A 22,137-nucleotide genomic window follows, 5' to 3' on the forward strand; every position below is an offset into this window, starting at 1 on the left:
CCGCCGGCGGTGGTTTTCCGGAAGCGAGGAACTGTGGCGAGGGCGAGGTTGGCTGAGCGGAGGTTTCGGGTGGGGGTGTGGAAGCTGAGACGGTTGTGGAGGTATGTAGGTCCGGTGTTGTGTAGGGCTTTGTATGCGTGGATGAGGAGTTTGAAGGTGATCCTCTTGTTGACGGGGAGCCAGTGCAGGCCTCTCAGGTGGGGTGTGATGTGGCTGCGTCAGGGGACGTCGAGGATCAGTCGTGCCGAGGCGTTCTGGATTCGTTGAAGTCGTCTCAGGAGTTTGGTTGTTGTTCCTGAGTAGAGTGTGTTCCCGTAGTCGAGTCTGCTGGTGATGAGGGCCTGGGTGACGGTTTTTCTCGTGTCGGGAGGGATCCATTTGAAGATCCTGCGGAGCATGCGGAGGGTGTTGAAGCAGGACGTGGAGACAGCGTTGACTTGCCTGGTCATGGAGAGGGTGGAGTCGAGGATGTCCCCCAGGTTGCATGCGTGGTCTGTGGGTTCCGGGGCTGTGCCTAGCGATGTGGGCCACCAAGAGTCGTCCCAGGCTGGTGGGGTGGGTCCGAGAATGAGGACCTCCATCTTGTCTGAGTTCAGCTTCAGTCTGCTGTCCTTCATCCAGTCGGCTACGGCCTTCATTCCTCTGTGGAGGTTGGCTTTGGCGGTCCTCGGTGAGGGATATGATCAGCTGGGTGTCGTCGGCGTAGGAGATGATGTTGAGGTTATGTTGTCGAGTGACGTGGGCGAGCGGTGCCATGTAGATATTGAACAGCGTCGGGCTGAGGGAGGATACCTGCGGGATGCCGCAGATGATCTCGGTGGATTTCGAGCGGAAGGGTGGGAGGCGAACGCTCTGGGTTCTGCCGGATGTGGTCCAGGTCAGGGCCTTCTCTTGAATTTCGGCGTCATGGAGGCGTGCTGATAGGGTGCGGTGGCAGACTGTGTCAAAGGCTACTGATAGGTCCAGGAGGATGAGGACGGCTGTTTCTCCTTTGTCCATCAGGATCCTGATGTCGTCAGTGGCGGCGATGAGGGCGGTCTCGGTGCTGTGGTTGCTGCGAAAACCGGATTGGGAAGGGTCCAGGATGTTGTTGTCTTCGAGGTAGCAGGTTAGTTGTTTGTTGACAATCTTCTCTGTCACTTTTGCCGGGAACGAGAGTCAGAAACAAACGTCCTCACCACTGTGGTTTGTATATGGATTTTTTTGTAAACAATTTTTTGGTTTTCAAAATTTGCTACTTGCATTGGGTGCTCTCCTACAGATCATTTTAATTGTTAAGGAGCCACATTTTATATATAAGATTGCTTCTCCACTAATGTTATTAGCCATTTGTCCACATTAGTAAGGTTTTGTTGTTCTAAATATATATTTAGCATTTCTCTTATATCACTTCTTGTATTGATGTCAAGGACGCTAATTAGTTCTCACTTTTAATGCGTCTTACAATTTGAGAACTCTGCAGCTAAGAGGTTGAACTAGACAGAGAGGGACAAGGAGCTACCAGAGTCGGATTGGTAATGCGGGCACTCTGCAAATGGCTGAAGGACCGGTATCCAAGTTCCAGCTGTGGGCTGCTTTTTTGGGGCAGCCTGGGGGCTGTCTGGGCTGTTCGGATGCCGCCAGCGGCCCAGTGGGTGCCTAAGTGGCCTTTCTAGAGGCAGATGGGCGGAGGTATCACTCCCTTTCTCTCGCTCCGCCGGCCCATTAATGTATGCAGATTGATGTGTAGCTCTTTTCATAAAACTAAGCTGAAGCAGTGTTTTGTGGAAAGGCAATACGCAAATGCGGGCTACTTTTTTTTGGTGTGCCCGGGTCAAATTTTGATCCCAATCCAGCCCTGGGAGCTACCTTAGTATATGTTGGACGCATTTTTTTTGGTGTGCCCGGGTCAAATTCTCACTTGTATGCTAAACTCTGTGTGCCCGGATCAAATACTCACTTGTATGCTAAACTCTGCTGATCTGCCCGAGCCTGCGCTAACTAAGCTTTCAGTCACAAGCGCTACGAGGCCTCCGGGTAGATAGCGCTATATAAGTGCAATTTTCATTTCATTTCATTCATTTCATTTCATTTTGATCCCAATCCAGCCCTGGGAGCTACCTTAGTATGTGTAGGACGCAGTACCCTGGCCGATGCCACGTAACTATTAAACTTTTTATTTTTTTACAGAGTTTTATATAGTGCTAACTTGATTCGTTAATCGGGTATCAGAGCGTTTTACATAGCACCAGTTACGTTACATGAGGACACATTCATTTTTGTTAGGCACGGGGAGATTAGGTGATTTGCCCAGAATCACAGGATGTTTTTGGTGAAATTACCAAGACTCAAACCCATTTCCCCAGGTCCGAGGTCGAGTGCCCTAGCCACTAGGCCAACTCCTCTCCCCCCGTGTCAGATGCAGGCAGGACAGTCACCATATGGTTAATATGCAGTTCCCGAAGCAGGCACAAGTTCACACCTGCGCTGGCGCAGTGAAATAACTGTAATTGGGCGCACAGTGCATCCATTCAAAAATACAGGGCAGAGCAAACTGGGACAGTGTCTCATATATAATGCAGGCCCAGGTAACCATTAGTTTGCAATGTATGCAGTTTTGAATCGAAACATTCTCAGGTATTATGAGAGAGGAAATGACTGTACAACGGAATGTCAAGGGTAGGAATCTTGAGATACACTAAAGAACAGTGTGTATAGAGGAAGAATAGATTTACTATTCATCACTCCACATCCATGCACCCTGAAGCTATATATATATAGATATACATACATATATATATATATATATATACATATATATATATATATATATATATATATATATATATATATATATATATATATATATATATATATCTCATCGGGGTACATATATGTGAAGCTACCTATAGAAAATCTATACTTACTTTCCTTTCGATATTTTGTCCTTCAATATAGAGTCCATGATAGTTGGCGCTATCAAGATCCCTACCCCGATATTCCGGAGCAAACCATAGAAAGTCAAAGCATTGTGTTTAAATTATGGCTTCCAGATTTAAAACCTTGGAAGCGGCATATATTGGTAATGCCTGTTTTTCCATTTGAAAGTCTGCATGGCACACCTCTCTCTTCTCCATGTGCCCAGACTGGACCCAGCACTCTCACCGGCTGCTCAGCCTCGGATTTCAGAATTGAGAAATGCCAGTTTGTCTTATATCTTTTTGTGTATTTTTTTCATAGAATTTAATCTCATCCTCTCCAGAAAACGTAACAGTGAATTTTAGCTCTTCAATGACCATCTATTCACACTGCACAGACATAGAAATGAATAACATACAGAACGTCCCAATGCCTTCCAGCTCCCGTGGTCCCTCTTGGGAAGAGCTGCAATTTTTCAAATTATTGCAGTCCTGAAATTGCTGTACGCGTTGCAGAACACACCTTTCACAATTCATCCTTCGCAAGGATTGACAGGAGAGTCTGCATGCCTTTATGGGATGGGGAGCCCTCAGGATGGCAAGCACTACACTCCCTGCAAAGATCAACAAGTAATGGAGGGATTGCACTCCCAGACATCGGAGAGTAACTTCAGGTGGTGAAAGAGCGGGGCTTTGCCTCCAGAGACCACCCCGCTGCGAGGTTGTAGACATCTAAAATGGAGCTAGACACAGATATCCATTACATATATGACGGGGCTAACAGAAGGATGATCTTGGAGACCCCCTGGGCTCTCCCTGACTCATAGGACATAGTCACAAAATACTCATGCTGGCAGGGGAGGGTCACCAAAGAAACATCACCATGGCAGGGAAGGTTGTTAAAGTCCTTGTGCGTAGCGCATAAAATTCTGTCACAACAAGACCCTCCGATCTTAGCGGATCTGTTAGTTAAGTACATCCCAAACCATCCCCTTCGCTCTGCTAACTTGGGACTGGTGTATACCCCCTGATTTCAAAGAGCCAGGGCTGGTGGTCGATCTTTTAAGGTCCAAGCGGCCCAACTTTGGAATTCCCTTCCGATGTCAATCAGAGGACTTCAGAATCATCTTACCTTTCGAAAAGCTCTAAAGACCTGGCTCTTTCCGGTCTATCGGTCTGTGCATGTTAGAGTGGTATTTGGCATCTGTCTCATGGGTAGCGCTGGGACGCCCCGTTGCTGGGGCAGCTATGCACTGTATAAATCTATAAATAATAATAATAATAATAATAATAATAATAAAGGAAGTGTGGAAAGTGATTGGCCTTAGAAAGTGGGACATACTAGGCATTTCTATAATAAGTGATGGGGATAGTAAAAAAAAGCGTTCGAAAAGCTGCAAGAAAAATATGAACTGATGCCTCCCCAAAGGTGAACACATCTGCAGCTACACCTGATGGCAGGTGAGATTGACGGGGAGGGCCAGATGGCAGCTCGCTTGAACGTGATCAACTTCTGGGTGACATCCCCACCCAGAGAGTTTTGCAATTATACGGAACCATGATCAATACCAAGCTAGTTACCCTATTAAGACTTAGGATGACCTAGGAAAGGAAGACAGGGTGAATTGAGAACATCAATTGGAATACGGCCTTGATGCACTACAGAGAACTAGCAATAAAGTCTAGATTGATGCCTATCCAGTTAACAGTGCTCCACAGAACATATTCATGGTTTCAGGTTTTCAGTTACTGATTATAAGTGATAAAATACCACCAAAGGGAATATTTGCTCGTCAGTAAAATGCTGGACTGTGCCTCACTTTTACTCTTTTGGCACCCACAGGTGTCAAATAGTATAAGTTTAAGCCCTACCTCTGTGCGCTTTTTAGTGATATATGCATCTGTTATGCCAGACTCAGGCCATGGTAAGGCACTTAATAAGCACTTGTGACTATCCACAATGTCTTAATACCCTTAGGATCTACTTCAACTCCTCTTCTGGGAGCAGATGAGCGTGGCTCATCTAACATATCTTTGTCTCACTGCTCGCTGCCTGTTGCTGTATAGTGGGGAGCACACATACACCATTATGTAATAGGTGGGTTATCTTACGGGCGATCCAAGGGCAGGCAACCAACTGGGCCGCCTGCCCGCCTGAGCCAGGCAGCACTGGGGCAAACCCCGCCTATGCTGCCCTTACTAGTGATCCTCTCTCGGATCACGTGACTGTTGGTACCTTAGTCATGCCCCTTTCAGGGCGGAGCGTCGCATAGCAAACTCCCTGGTTGTTCAGGCCCACAACTGCCCAAAGGACTAGTGGGGCGCCGACACGGTTTCAAGGACCCTCCCATGAGGCTCCTCGGATTTGGCTCCGGCACCCACCATGGTGCCACGCAGAGGTACCCTTCTGTACCCCTTTGCTTTCAGATCGCCCTGTAACTCCGCCACAGCTCTGGCGATGGCCACAGTCGCCGCCAGAGCCCCCCACCAAAACAGCTATAGTCTTACCCGTAACCTCTCCTGTCTAGAGCCTCTTGCAAATCTAGATGAAAGAGAACCATCCCTACTGGTTATAGATGGCCCCATCTATATCCCAATAGCCCTTGACGTTAGCCTGGGTCAGCTAATGTCTGATGAAACACAAAAACACAAGGCCCTTTTGGCCTGTGAAGTTGTGCCAAGAACTATTCACCCTCATGCGGGAAAGTTCCACTGCATCACATGCCTCAGCCCGTGCCAACTCTGGGCGGGACGAATGCAGACACCATGGCTCACATTGCCCCATCCATTGGCTGATCTCACCTAGCTGCCGTCCTTCTAGCACTGTGTGTGTCTGAACACCTGCGTGCCCCATCTATGGGACAGCAGCCCACTTGCTAGGTGACCACTCCCCCACCCGCCTGCCTACTTTGGTTATTATGGTGAGAAGGATTATACTTAACCTTTGAACAGTCCTTTTCCTTGCTAAATCATGATGCACAGGAGTGTTCATAACTGGAAGTGTGTGATAATGGGTAAGGGGCCCTCACTGTCTTTGACATGTATCCCTTATTCCTAATGGGAATTTTGCCCGTTCAGTTCCCTTGGTGGTGGAACCCCCTAGGCATACCAGCTTAGAGAATCTTTCTGATTTAAGCAGTGCGCCCTTGATGTTAGCTTGGATCAGCTAGTGTCTGATGAAGCACAAGGCCCATTTGGCCTGTGAAGTTGTGGCAACAACTATTCACCCCACGCGGGTAAGTACCACTGCATCACATGACTCAGCCCCGCGCCAACTCAGGGCGGGACGGTTTCCGATACCCTGGCTCCCAATGCCCCACTTATTTGCTGGTCACACTAGCTACCGCCCTACTAGCATAATGTGTGTCTGGACACATGCGTCTCCCATCTCTGGGACAGCAGCTCATTTGTTAGGAGACCGCTCCTACCCCCGCTTGCCTACTTAGGCTAATAGGGCGAGAAGTATTATACTTAACCTGGGCACAGTCCCTTTACTTGCTAAATCATGGCACACAGGAATGGTCATAACTAGGCGTAGGAGACAATGAGCAAGGCTGCCCTCCATCACTTGCCCTGCATCCCTTATTCCTTATTGGAATTTCACCCGCTCAGCTCCCTCTGGTGAAGCCCAACAAATAGATACCCGCTTAGAGAATCTGTCTGATTAGAAACAGGGTGCCATGTCAGTAATATGGTACCTAACATTTGTTGTGGGAGATGCCACACACCACATAGGTCATGGGAACCTTAAGGAGAACACCATTGTCCCCCGGGCGTACCTCAAAATGGGACTGGCTCCACGAAGCTGCAACGCCAGAGACACACATTTCTTAAACCTCTTTCCTGTTTTTTTCCACTTTGCACCCTTCTGGTTGCAGCTCTGTATTTGTGAAGTGCTCATGCCCCCGGGGCATGCGGTCGCTGAATAGCCAGTGTATGTTACCCACTCGTTGATACTTATCTATCACTAACTGCCCTTACTTGGATTGAAGTATTGCTGGATGCTACCTAAGAACTGTAGACTTAATGCTCCAACCCAGTTTGACCCCAGAACTTGGGGACAACCAAAGTAGTGGCCATGCCTTACATGGTACATCTACCCCAGTGTTTGACTATCAACGTGTTAGGTACCCCAGTCCCAAAGGATGCCCCTTCTATTGTCTGGTTCTAGCCCACAGAAGGATAACCCCGGGGTCAGACAAGTCTGTGGAACCATAGGAAAAAGTTATGTACAAATAACTGCCCATTCCTGAATATTGGGAATGCCCACTGGTCTATAATACCCTGCCGCCATTTGGCTCTAACACAGTGTTTACCAAATTTGGATGCACCGCAGCACACTTGTTAGATGACAACTACCACAACCCGTCAGCTGCCCTGGCCAAAACATGGGTGAATATGTGTTTAAATGAAGCGACCTGTAACCTGCCCATTTGCAGAGCGCACATTTAGCTTCATAAACCAGACTCAGCCAGACACAACTAGCTTACGAGCCCCACTCTCACACAACTATAATTAAACATAGTCCCATCAGGGACCTGAGGCATTTACTTCGCCCACAGTGGTATGACCTGGACTGCTACGACAGGGTGTAATGAGCTCACACTTTTAAGTGTATCCGTTTCCCTTGTGCTACACCCGCTGGGGGATTAGTATGCTCCATGCCTACTTGCTCAGAGTTGGTGATGGTCCTTCGAGTGGTGAAAGGTCAGGGCCTTATCCCTGCAGCTCGTCCATCCAGAATTCTACCGAAAATCTACAGCCTTGCTTTTCAATGCTGTTCCAATTCCTGGTTCCCTATTAATCATGGTCGAAATGCTCTACCAGGTTTATTTATTTATTTATTTATTTCAATTTATATACCGCATTATCACCCAGGGGTCTCTATGCGCTTGTACCAGGCAAACAGACAACTCCGTAGAACAGGCAGCTCCCCTACAACTCGCCCCAAGCTTCTCGAAGAGTATTGTTTTTAGCATCCATCGAAATGACAGCAGCTTTGGTTCCTTACGGAGAAGTTTATTCCATGCTGCCGGGAGCAGAGTGGAAAAAACTCGACCGCCCTGGGTCGACAGACAATAACGTGGGTTAGTCAGGAGCGTGGCCTCTGAAGACCTCAATGCCCTGCCTGGAATGTAGCTTGATAGTCTACTTTTAATATAGTTCGGTGCGCTGCCATAAATAGCCTTATGGGAGATACACAGGCCTTTAAACAATGCCCTCTGTCTAACAGGAAGCCAATGCAGCTGGCGCAGAAGAGGGGATGCATGCGCCTTCCTGGGCTTCCTATAGATTAGTCTTGCTGCATCGTTCATCACTGTTTGAAGTCTCGACAGTTGTTGCTGGGGCAGACCCAAGTACAACGCATTACCGTAGTCCAGTCGCCCCAGAATCATGGCTGTCACTGCGCTCCTTAGAGTAGAAAAGGACAGTAGATTGGAGATTTTGCGAAGTTGCCTAAGGAGGCCTATGCATGTACCCACCACTGTGGACACCTGCTTTCTCATGGTCAAATTGCCATCAATGAGGATGCCCAGGCTTTTTACCATGGTTGCTTGAGCCGGCGTCCTGCCCAACTCCCTGGGCCAAAATCCATCGTCCAACTATCAATAGGAGCACAGAGGGAATCACACAGGGTCGCCCTCCACTCAGAACTAAATACACAACAAAAGACCCTGCAGAATTCTACAGGGTCTTTTGTTGTGTACCAAAATCCATCGTGCCAGGGGCTGCCTGCGGTGGTAATTGGCAGCACCTCTGTTTTGTCAGGATTGATCTTCAGGGAGTTGGCAGTCATCCAGTTTACTGTGTATCTCAGAATGTTATGCAAGCGTGCTTGGGCTCCAGGAGTGTCCTCTATTTGAATGATGATCTGTGTGTCGTCAGCGTAATTATAAATCTGACAATCCATCTGATTGAGCGCAGAAATCAGAGGCTGGAGATAAATATTAAAAAGGAGTGGGGAGAGCGCCGAGCCTTGCGGCACTCAACAGGTGATGGCCGCTGCTGCTGATACTAGGTCTGAAAGCTGTACTTTCTGCGATCTATCCTGCAGGAAAGAAGTAAGCCAGCCTAGTGCGGTTCCCCCCATGCCTAGATCTCTCACACGCGACAGCAGTTGACTATGACACACAGTGTTGAATGCCACGGAGAGATCAAGCAGCACCAGGGCCCCGGGGATCTTTTTATCAGCTCTACATCTCAGTTCGTCCAAAATGGAAATCATCACCAGCTCTGTACTGTGATGTACCCTAAAACCAGCTTGATTTCGCTCTAACAGATCATTGGTCTCCAGGTGCTTAGAGAGGTGTGTCAATACATGCTGTTCTAGTACCTTCGCCAAGAACGGCAACTGGGAGTTGGGCCTGAAGTTCTTTAAAATCTTAGGATCCGCTCTGGGCTTCTTAAGCAATGGAATCAACCGCGCCTCTTTGAGCATGGTCGGAACCCGTCCCATTTCCAGTGACTTGTTTAAGAGGTTTAGCACATCCTCCTCCATCCCTGCCATGGCTTGCTTAAACACGCTAGGGGGACAGGGGTCTACCTTGGAGCCCGACTTCACCTTCCCCACTAAGTTAGCTAGCATCTCCTTCTTAACTAAGGGTATACTATTCATCGGGTCTTGAATTTTAGGCCTGGAAGGGATAATTTGCAATGGGCATTCTAACACGGGGGAGCGCGAGATTTCAAGTAAGAGCTCCTCAATTTTGTTGGTGAAAAATTCCAGGAATTTATGACAGTCCTCAAGAGAAAACTCGGGCCTCTGTTCCCTGTTCTTCCTTAGTTCAGAGAGCACTTGAAAAATTTATTTCTGGGGGTTTTGGGCTGTTGCAATCCTTGTCTCAAAGAAGTCTGCCTTGCGTACAAGGATCGCTCTCTTGTATATAGCAAGCTCCTGCACATACACTGAATGTGCCGCCGCATTGTAGTCCCTTCGCCAGGCTCTCTCCGCCTTCCGAAGAGCTTGTTTCCTAGCCCTCAGTGAGTCGTTAAACCAAGGCGCTCCTGCTCCTTTGCCCACCATTTTCACCTTTCTAGCCGGTGCCACAATTTCAATGGCAGCTTTCCGTTTATCAACTACCTTATGACAGAGTGCTTCAATGTCAGCATCTTGAACAGGTTGGGATACTGCATTTCGTAGATTAGTTACCAATTCCACCTCATTTATTGAGTTCCATTTCCTTACCATTTTCCAGGTAGCCATGGATTTACCTCCACCTTTAGACACCACTCTCTGGCCCCTAATAAGGTAGTGATCGGACCATGCACAGGGGCTCCCAAACTACCACCCTTGGGCCTGGCTCTGTTTACCATACCAAGTCCAGGGTGTGTCCCTTTACGTGCGTTGGCCCAGCCACCTGTTGTATCATCCCCAACGCTGTTAAGGCTTCCTCTAGAACGAGAGCCTGTCCTTCTTTGGGGGTGGTCTCCCAATGGAAGTTAAAATCTCCCATCACCAACATCCCATCATGAACAAACATCTTCGCTAATCGAATGCCTGCGTAATTCTCGGGGTGGACTGGTTAATGCTTCACTACTGAATTGCCCAACCAACTGCCACCTTACCTCATTGATTGCTAGCCCTAGTGAACAAAAAAAATGATAATAACAAAGTTATTATCAATTCATTTTTTAATTTTTTCACTGCTTTGGGAGCAGTGGGGTGACGCTCTTCCGCCTTAGTGGAGAAGCTGCCCCTGAAACTATACTGACTGCATCTGACAAGTGACTAGGCAAACACTGCTCTGTCTCTCCTACTATATGCTGCAGGTAGCCGAGTTTAAGTAAAAGCAAGGGTATGGACCTATTCTGAGCCTGTGCACTTAAATACATACAGCCTCACAGTCACCAAGTGCAAATTTCATTCCCATTCCTTCTAGGTCAAAATGAAGCTTGAAACTAATGATGACAAAACAAGGCTTGTCCTTTGGCACAATCACCCAGTTAAACCACTGTGACCGCGTTTAATGCAAATATATTGCGCTCTGATTGTTCTGTCCCCCTGGATAGAAAATGCACTAGAACAATGCACATTGAACAGAACATAAAAGTAAAGGTACATATTAGATGTATATCGCTAATTAGATGCGCAGTAGGCGTTCCTCACAAGAACTTCATTAAATAAGTCGCAAAAACAACTTCGCTGTATTAGCAACGCGGCACTGGACCTGCAAAGCGATCAAAAAAGTTCCGCTAATTGCGGTTATCGCTCGAAATTTACACCTAAAAAGCATCTCTTTAATGGAAGGTGGATTGTCAGCTTAAGCACACACTTGCGGATTGGCAAGCATTCCAATATTGCAGGTAGTTTATCGCAGGATTCAGACTGCTATCGCTGGTTTCCACCAATTTTGCTGGATTTTGCATCGCCTGTGAGTGACTCATTGGTGTGAGAGTTCTGCGAGTAGGTTTTTAGAGTGTTCAGAAATGTGGCGCTCAACTTGTTACGGTAGGGTAATAATAAATGAGTTCTCAAAATGATATTTTGGTTGGTGCTTCTTGGCCAGAGGAAAACCTTAACCTCTGTAAAGAAAATGAAGGACAAGGAGCCTCCTTCTCTGTGAATTACGCAAGAGTCCAGAGCACACAGTAAGCGTAAATAGACTGGCTCGTCTGAGAGTAGCAGAAGTAGGGATAGACCAGACAAAGCGTATACTGACACTTGAGGATGCGGCGCCCCCTTTGTATTTTGGATGACATCTCCACTGCACCTTGAAACACTAGCCCGGTGAAAAAGGGGGAAAAAAAAAAAAGGAAAAAAACTCTCCCTCAAGACAAGCATCGTCGACTGTTGTTCCAAATTGAATGTTCAATGGAGAGTCTATAACACTTGTGAATCCAGATACATGTCGCAGATTCAGTGCGTGTAAAGCTGCATATATAAGTTTAATTTATTTATGTAGGAGCTTATTGTGACTCTGCTTTTTCTGTTTTTCATTTTACTCATTTGTTTATCAATATATGCTTAGGTGTACTGTTACCGTAGAACCTACTATCCCCTTTGATATGGCGCGGTGTGCGCTCAATTTCCGCCTATTATTATTTTTCACTTGACCTAGCGCTTTCTTGGCTACATTTGTGGTCATTTCTACTTAATATTTCTATTGATTCAACTACTGACTTTACCCGAACTTTTGGGGTCCTTACACAGACACGCTTTATCAATAGCGGCTTTGAGTTCATTTCATGACTCCTTGTCATTAATGAGCAGCTGTGAAACGTGGATCTATCACAATAGATCTAGGGTACCAAGCACGGAGTTTTCGTCTCCTCTCTTTTAAGTAACTCTTCCCTTTCTTGTACGGTTTCTACATGTGAGCGGTCTAGTTTTTTCGTTTTGTTTTCCTTAAAAGGGGCGTGGCCGGCCTCAATCGGTGTTCCCGCACTTGGAAACCAATTGAGGTCGACGCAACTACTTTGGCGAAACACGGGTAAGAACTGAATTCTCCGTCCACCTTCGGGCTACTTAATTGATTATTCCAAGGACTTCCCTTTATAAATGCCCTTGTTCCTTTACAGCCACAGCTCTCCAGAACTTGTAGATACAACAAGTCCTGATACATTCAGGCCGGCACCGGCAAACCTATTGGTGCCGCCCGCTTAAATCTTAGACCACCCGATTAGGACCGGGTTGGAATTATCACCGGTTCCCCGGTGAGTGTTCCCATCCTCTTCCTACTTTTCTTACTGTTGTCCTGAAATTAAGTACCGGAGAGGGAAGTCTGTGTTGAGTAAATACCAACAAATTGAAAGTGAAGAATTAAGTTTATTCCAGGAATGAAGCACTCCCTGCATACAGCTCCGGCAGCAGACACAGAATAGCCAGTAACTCACAATACAGTTAGGAGATGCAGTGTAACAGTAAGCAACTGAAGATGGTCTCGAGTGATGCACAATTAAACAATAATATCACTCGAGGCCAAACTGAATGAAAACAATGGCACGAGTCGGCGCGAGTCCATGTGATGAACAACCGAGGGAAACCTCGCATCAACATGCCCTCGCGCTGACTCGCGCACAATACAACACACCTTTCCCCCTTAAAGAGAGAAAAAGAAAAAAAAAAACAAAAAAAACATTGAACTACATTTTTCTGGTAATAAAAGCAACAAAATCAGACAACCACTTAGGTTGCTTAGTGATTCTTTTAGGTAAGGAGATATTCTGGCCAGTAACATCTTGGTTGATGACACTCATATCAGAACAGGCAGCTACATTTGAAGCATTATCATGATTGGAAAGGTTACTATTAGAACAACAAGGTGAAACGTCTGCAGTATGAGAATCCTCATCCAAAAAGGACAAATCAGGATGTTCAGAAATAACCTCCTTGCGGTAAACATCCTTGTCTGCCTTGAGGATGGCAATTCTGCTCAGATTCCAAACTTTATTATTGGATAATCTGACAGAATTTTTTAAAACTTCTGAGACTTCAAAAGGCCCCATAAATGAACTTTCACCTTTCTTAACCTTCCATGGCTTCTTGACCTTTACCATCATGCCCACTTCTACCTTGGGATCTTTTCTTGACCCGCATTTCTCATCAAAATATATTTTGTTCGAACAATGGGTGCGAACGAGGTTTTCTTTGACCACACCGAAATCCACATTGGAAGGAGTGGACTTCACCAACCACGAGGGGTTCACCTTTGTCCTAGGTACTCTTCCTCTCATGATCTCAAAAGGAGAATATCCAGTCATTGAGTTTGTGGTTGTTCTGTACATCCACACCTTCTTAAAGATTTCTACCTCCCATGTTTTATCCTCATTACTAGTGATCTGTATGGCCCCTTTCAGAACCCTATTGAATCTCTCTATAACCCCATTCCCACTGGGATTGTATAAGGAAGTAGTAGAGTGAACAATGCCAAGTCTTGAAAAATAATCATTGGCTTTCTTGGAGATAAATTGTACACCATTGTCTGATATTATCTTTACGGGAAGCCCTTCTTCAATAAAAACTTTATCTAGAAAACACAGGACAGAATCCGTATCTATTTTCTGAACAATTTTGATGATGGGCCATTTAGAAAAAATGTCAATAGCTGCTATGACATACTTGGATTCACAGCCAATGGGACCCATAATGTCTATAGCAATGGTTTCCCATGGATTATTTGGAATACTATGTGTACTCATATTGGGTTTCAAAGTAACCAAAGACTTATCAGAATTGGCACATATTACACAATTTCTGACCAATCTTTCAATAAACATGTCCATTCCTGGCCACCAGAATAAATGTTTAAATTGTTGCTTGGTTCTAACCATGCCACTATGGCCTTCATGACCCTGTAATGCTATAATTTTCCTTACACCCACTGGTGGTATGATGCGCTCACCCCTTTTAATGATGTCCCCACAACATGAAAGTTCCGACCTTACTTCCCAAAAACTCCTCAACTCTGGACTCAAACACTTCTTTTCAGGCCATCTATCAACTATATACCTGGCAACATTTTTCAAAATGTCATCACTCTCAAAATTCTCTTTCCACAAAGTCTGATCAATTGAAATGGGACCCTCATCATGTATCATAGCAATCTGGAAATTGTCCCAATCATTATGCAAATCCTCTTGAATAGGTAAAGGCATCCTGGACAAGAAGTCCGCAGAAACATTCTCTTTTCCTGGTAAATATTGTATGTTATAAATAAAATCCTGCAAACGCATGGACATACGTGCAATTCGTGCTGAAGCCCTTAACATACCTTCTGTAGTAAGTAACCTTACTAACGGTTTGTGATCACTCCTAAGAGTACATTCCTTACCCCAGACAAACACCCTGAAATGTTCTAACGCCCAGATGCACGCTAAAGTCTCTCTCTCTATTGTGGAATACTTTTCCTCAGCAGGAGTAAGTGCCCTTGAAGCATGTGCAATAATAACTTCCTTTCCCTCTTTATTCTTTTGCGAAAACACAGCTCCTAGACCCTTCGCGCTAGCATCCGTAGTAATAATGTTATCTAAACAAGGATCAAAACAAGATAACGCACTTGCAGAACAAATTGCATTCTTTACATCACTGAACTCTTTCTCACATTCATTAGTCCATTCAAAAACAACCCTATTTTTAATTAACTGTCTGATATTATATGTTCTGCACGAGAAATCAGGTACATACCTAGCGTAGAACTCAACTAACCCTAAGAAGGATCTGACGTCATCTTTAGATAACGGATGAGGAGCCGATTTAATAGCTTCCAAAAGTGATGGTTTAGGTTTGATGCCCTCTGCACACAATTCATGGCCTAGGTAACTCACAGAATGAACACCAAACTTGCATTTCTCATGCTTAATAGTAAGGCCATGTACATTAAGTGCGCTCAAAACTTCCTCTAAAGCTGTAATATGTTTATCTTTATCATCATTGAACACCAAAATGTCATCTTGAAAGCAGATGGCACTTTTGCACTCTTTCAAAATATCTTGCATGACCCTCTGGAAAATTGCTGCAGCGGATGCTAATCCAAAAGGCATCCTATTGAATCTGAAGCACCCAAATGGTGTAATGAATGCTGTCAAATCCTTACTCTTCTCACTCAACTCAATCTGATGATATGCAGCAGATAGGTCAATTGTTGAAAAAATATTAGATCCCCCAACTACAGATAACATTTCAGAAATGCGAGGAAGGGGAAATTGGTCTACAAGAATGTTATTATTAAGATGGCGAAGGTCAATGCATAATCTCACTTTGCCATTGGCCCGCCTGGCAACCACTATGGGCGAAACCCACTCAGAGGACTCTATTCTCTCTATTATTCCTCCTTCTACTAGAGCATTCAATTCATTCTTAACTTCCTCTCTGACAGCAAAGGGAATATTACGAGCCTTATGTATTTTAGGACAAGCGTTGTCCTTTAAACGGATCTCATGTTTAAAGTTGGTTAATCTTCCAATGTCTTTAGAAAAAACATTTGGGAATTTACTTAACATCAAAGAAGCAATACCATTTTGTTCATCAATCAACATCACTGGAGTAGGACTATTTGGATCCAAAACAATATCAAGTTTTCCAAAATCAAACCAGCTAAGAACTGAAGGACCCCTCTTTGATACATATAATTTTGCAATGCATTTTCTGTTTTTAAATCTGAAAACTAAGGTTCTGTAACCTAAAATGTCTATCCTTCCCCCAGAATATCCTTCAGGATTGATATCACTCTCTTCTAAATGACTACCAAGTCTAGGTACAAATAATTTTTTCCATACAGATTCGCACACTATGGAATAGGGTGATCCAGAATCTGCATACATGTTAATCTTTACACCACCAATAACCATGTCGCACAATGGTTTTTTCTTTATGGAACGGTCATTTACATTCAAAACCGCGGTATCTTTTATGTTCAAAACAAACAAACAGTCGTTGGGTTCATCTGTAAAATCATCCTCATCACTATTCTCATTCAACTCAATACACTTGACTTTTTGATTTACATTTCCTCTTCTGCAAGCAGAAGTGAAATGTCCTTTTAACCCACATTTTGAACATTTTTGTCTCAAACCAGGACAAGTCTTATCATTTGCTAAATGTGATTTGCTGTTACATCTAAAACACTTCAGATTACTTTTTGAAATTTCAGCATTAGGTTTGGAAGAGAATGTTTGCTTCTTTCTGTAAGTATCCCTATTATTACTGTCATACTTTTGATTGATTTTGGCAACAATATTTTTACTCACGGAAGTTTCCTTCCCTTTAACCTGTAGTGCACTTCTACAGGAAAGTTCAGCTTTTCTGACAATAGACAATACAAAGTCTAAATTCTCATCACCATTAATCCAAAGTCTCTCCTGTATAGTTTCATTTTTAGAGTGCATGACTACTTGGTCCCTAATAAAATCTTCTTGTAGATTACCAAATTTACAATCTAAAGCTAAAGTTTTTAGAGAAGAAACAAAGTTATCCACAGTCTCTTCACTCAATTGTTTTCTCTGAAAAAACTTGAACCTCGAAATTCCTATACACACTTTGGGAGAACAATACTTATCAAAATCATATACTGCCTTGTCAAATACATTCATGTCACCACTTGCTTGTGATATAGGAAGTTGATTGAAGGCTTTTAATCCTTCTGGTCCTAAACTGTGTAAAAAAATACCTTTCTTTTCAGGAGCTTTCATTTTTCCACTTGCATCTAAAGTCTCAATATAGTTTAAGAAATAGGCTTTCCATTCAATCCATGGCATACAAGGAGAACTACCAGCTGACCAATAACTTTGTGGGGGTGCAAGTGTATAACCTTGAGCACACATTGTAACAGAGATAATAATTTGTTAATGGCAAAATAATAATAGAATAGTCCCCTTTTTTTCTAAATCCAAAAAAAAAAAAAAAATAGAATTGCAGAGAAAAAAAAACAGTCACATAGGATAACAGAAAAAAAAATAATACAAATTTTTTTCCTGTGTTCATATATCACCATCTAACTGCTTCTCTGCCCTTCAAGTAATTTCACCATTCGTTTGTTGCTGTGTCCTTGACGTTTTTATGCTCTGTTAATCGAATAGATCTCTTCGTTTTAAATAAAGCGATGAAAACGAAGTCACCTTGTCAGTTGTGCCAAGGATGGTAACCCAATAGCGAGCGGCGTCTTTAATTTCTACAGGAATTGCAGAAATAACCTCCGTTTTAACCAATCAGCCACAGCGTAGTTCCCTTTAGTGAGCAGCCAATACGCGTGTAGGAAGGATTATCCAGCGCGATTAAGGAAATGAGACGCGCACCTTCACACGCGAGCGAAACAAAGTCGGCTTTTCCGATGGAAACTCTGTTCCTCAAGTCGCTCGTCAAATCAGCTCTTCGGGAGACTGTGAACTGCATCCAAAGTAAGTTGAAGCATGAAAGAATGCTTTAGAATGCTTTTTTTATTTTTTCCAGAAGTCGGAAAAATTGAAAAATAGTAAATAAGTATAAAAATGTACAGGAAGTGCTTCCTTAAAGAACAGGTTCAATGCTCCTCGCTCGTCGCCAAGTTTGTTGAGTAAATACCAACAAATTGAAAGTGAAGAATTAAGTTTATTCCAGGAATGAAGCACTCCCTGCATACAGCTCCGGCAGCAGACACAGAATAGCCAGTAACTCACAATACAGTTAGGAGATGCAGTGTAACAGTAAGCAACTGAAGATGGTCTCGAGTGATGCACAATTAAACAATAATATCACTCGAGGCCAAACTGAATGAAAACAATGGCACGAGTCGGCGCGAGTCCATGTGATGAACAACCGAGGGAAACCTCGCATCAACATGCCCTCGCGCTGACTCGCGCACAATACAACAGTCTGACTTCACTTTTCCTTATTTATTTCGCCCTCTGCAGAACACGTCCTCGGTCAATTCACAACAGGTACTTATGCTCCCCCGTATTCCCTTTTTCCAATTCCTTCTCACTTACTCGACACCTTAGTCTCCCTTTTCACAGCTGTTCATTAATTGTAACTTGTTTTCAGTACTTTACCAAACCATAATTTACCCTTTTAACGGTGACACGGCTCTAGTGTTTTGGATGGAGCGCTTTGGGCTCAGCAACCGGGCACAAAGACGATGCCGTAATTCTTAATTTCCAATCGTTTCTCTGTGGAGTTGATTTCAAACGCGCAGACCATGCACTTTCTTTTTTCACCCCTTACGGGAACTAGGCAGCTGTCTATTAGTGAGTGGGTTGTATGTCAAACGCATCAAAGCGGACTCAGAGGCTGTATTGTTTTTTCTGAGTACAACTCGTCTTTTGAATCACGCTGTGCTGAGCTTTGGCTTCCTGGCTGATCACGGCTGTTTATTTATTTATACTGCACGTATATTTGCGAACTGGCAAAGAATTGGTAACCGCATTGGACTGTAAACAATTGGTATTTTCTTTCCGAATCCACTACAAGAAATGTTTGTTTGGGTGCAATATCCTGACGGACGGAGACAATTAGAATCACATCTCATATGGACATCATTCTGGAAGTGTGAAACACAATGCTGGGTTGAGACCTTTTGTAATGTTTAGAGCTAAATATCGCTTTTTAAAAAAATCCCTGTTTTGTCCGTTTTATGTTAGCATAATTTTGACACTGTACCTTGATTTTAAAATTGAATGTGACCGCATACCTGCACTCGAATTCGCCACACTACCGCGTTTAGAGCGGATCATTGCTATCTGGGAAGGGCACCACACCGCCAGAACGGCGGACATCTTTGGGGTACCTTTCCCCACAGGCAGCAATTATGCGCATCTCAAATAATTTTGGAGCACATTTCTTCCTTAAACTTTGCCGCTTAGGTCGTAGTAACAATCGATTTTGTTCTGAAACTATGAGAACCATTTTCTACCTAAGTCACCGTGTATATCTGTGCAATTCGACATTATTAAGTGTGTTTATCTCGTGACTCGACGAATGTTCTACTGAGTTTAGTTATGTTTTCTTATACCAAGCATTGTAGCCTCACCACACTTTTCGCACGTTACCAAGTATGTGTCGTATACCCAGACTGATGACCTATATATACACCAAATGCGCCATTAGTCACCACACAATGGTTCTGTCTCTGACACTAGGTATCTACAGTGTGTTTTTTCTGTTAGATTAAACTTTAGAAAATGCTAAATACAAAAAAAACCTTTTTTCCTTTTCCCACCCCTTCTGTGTTGGTTTCCACATCACGGGTGACCCCCCTTAAAATTTTCTCATTTAACACCAATAATAATGACCGACTTTTGGGGGAAATTGAGAAATTGGTTCAGATCCTTTTGCTGCCCGTCCTAGAGAAAATTCAAATTGTTAATCCAAAACTAGACCAATTGGAACATCTCATCTCACTTAACACCAACTCCCTTGAAACTTTACCAAATAAGAATAAATCATCTGAGGTGGGGGGTACTAACAATAATAAAAACAGTAACGCCAACAATAGCAATCCAAAAAAAGGGGGAGAGAATAAAAATGCCAGTAAAACACCTAAAACACTTATATCTGGTGACCCTAAGGCAGCACCGGTCCCCTTAGCACGAACAAAACCTGTACCATTAGCTCGTACTAAACTTGCAATGGCGGTCACTGTGGGGCCCCCTAGTCAAAATATGGGCAGTACAGCACCAACACCTGAAGTTACTACCTCTAAACAGGGAACTACCCTAGGGCCCAAACAAACATCTTCACAGGGGCCTGCAGCAAACAATGACAATGAGAGAGCACACAAAAGGAAATTACCACCTGTAAACTTTCCCCCAGACTCACTCCCTTTTATGGTAATTCTCACAGGAGTACCCCCAGTTTTGCCCAACAAAACGGAAGCAAATCAGGAGTTAAAAAACAAAGTAACATACTAGCTCAATAATAACAGACCACTTCCTCCTGATTCTAAGACAAAAATACTTAGTGTGCGTAGAGTTCCCTGGGTGGGCCCAAGTGAGAAGGACCTAGAGGGGGACTGCATCCTGATTAATTTCAGTGATACCTGGGTAAAAGACATTATCTGTTGTAAACCAAGATTTGCTAGAGTCGGGGATATCCAATGTATAGGTCTAGAATATTTCTATCCAAATTTGAACTTTGTTCCCCCGACCACGATTCACAAGAACACTGGACAGACATTTCACAGAGAAACATACCCTGGGTGGGTCCGGAGAAATAGGGCCGTATGGCCAACCCCAAACAACTGGGGGCCTTTGCATCAGGGGGATGGCTTCTTTAGGGGATCAATTTATAACAACAACAATTCTTTGCAAGCTTGGCATAACGACCCAAGACCAAGATTCCAGGGAGAAGACTACCTAGGATGGTTCCCAAGTAACATCCCCTTAAGAAACCGCTTTGATCCACTTGTGGGCATGGAAGAGTTAGATTGACCATCACAAAACTCTCCTGGTAATGCTTCGATAATAGGAGAGTCCAGCCAGTGTGAGAAGGGAGAAAGTCGTAACGATAACTTACGGGAGAATGTTTCCGTTGGTGACGATCGTACTTCTAACCCCCAAGCCCCAGAGGCTGGCCCTACTAAGGAAAGCGAACTAAGCCCAATCATCTCAAGGCAAAACTCTGGGTATTTTTCAACCTAATTTCAGGTGTTCTCTCCCCTGTTTCCATCCTTGTCTTGTCTTTGTCACAGAAGGGCCTATCCTCTATTGGTTCTGAGTATGATGGGTTATTCTCTTCACTCAGGCAGTCAGTCCACCTCTACTAATACTTCAAAACGACTATGTGTTGTTATACCAGGGAAATTGTTCTTGTGCACCATGCCCCCTTCCTTCACTCTAACTTCTAACTGTGTAATCTCTCTCAACATTCTTTGGGCCCTAAAGGTCTCCTGTCTCAGTTTAAGCCCTGACCTGTAGAAATAGCCCAAAGGCAATAAAACACTGTTAGAAGAGTCCATTTGACATCACAAAGATTATATTGAAGTGGATCTTCGTGGCACCCTGTCTGGCACCTCATTGACCGACACTTGGTAAACATCACTGTAGTGAAATCCCTTGAACCGGCCCTCGAGCCACAGATAAGCATCGCATCGAACTGGTTCAGGGCCCATTCGTTAACACTGGTCCTAGGACCTCATGTTATTTGTTTTAATCGCGCTTGGTTGTCAAACTCTATCCAAGGAATTTTGACAAAACGCGATGCCCAATTTTGTCCTTTATTTTTCACATTACCATGTCCAGCTGGTAAGTGGCCCCACGCCAGCAGTGACATCTTCCTCCATGTCTCCCTTTTGGGCCGAACAGTCTTTGCATGTTTGTATTTTTTAGTCCAAACCTACACTGTTAAATGTGAAAGTCCCAAAATGCAATGCGCTGGAGGCTAAAATACCGGAAGTGTCTGCAGGCGTTCTACAAGATACTGTGCCGTGAAGCAGCTAAGAACAGGCTGAACGGTTGGAACATTGTGGTTATCAAAAGCTGTTCTTTTTAAAGGGATACTCAGGTACTTGATTGCTAATAGGCTACTGCCAAAATATTTGTACCAATAAATGTCACTGAAAAGATAGAGATCGCACCCATATCCGTAAGAAGTAATGTTATTTTTATTGGGGTTACAAGGTGACTTCATGCCACCCGGACACCTCTTTTTCAGCTCAGCAATTTAATTTAGTAAAGCAGGGCACTATGAGAGTTGAAATGTCCCAGTTCAAGACCCCATATGTTCTGTGAATAAAACACAGAACATGTCTCCGGTGGAGTTACCATCTGCACTGCATTTTATAGATAGATAAATGCAGTGGGCCTCTCAGACTTCTCAGCCCCGGTGCCACTG

At 44.2% G+C, this 22,137-nt stretch overlaps 1 protein-coding gene across 2 annotated transcripts in view; it reads right to left on the bottom strand.

The window, feature by feature from the left end:
• The window catches only part of MPIG6B (megakaryocyte and platelet inhibitory receptor G6b), a 291,237-nt gene that overhangs the window by 268,289 nt on the left and 811 nt on the right, over positions 1-22,137 (bottom strand). The gene's annotated exons all lie outside the window — the stretch shown is intronic.

This window comes from Lissotriton vulgaris, chromosome 5 (assembly GCF_964263255.1).
Source record: "Lissotriton vulgaris chromosome 5, aLisVul1.2, whole genome shotgun sequence".
NCBI lineage: Eukaryota > Metazoa > Chordata > Amphibia > Caudata > Salamandridae > Lissotriton > Lissotriton vulgaris.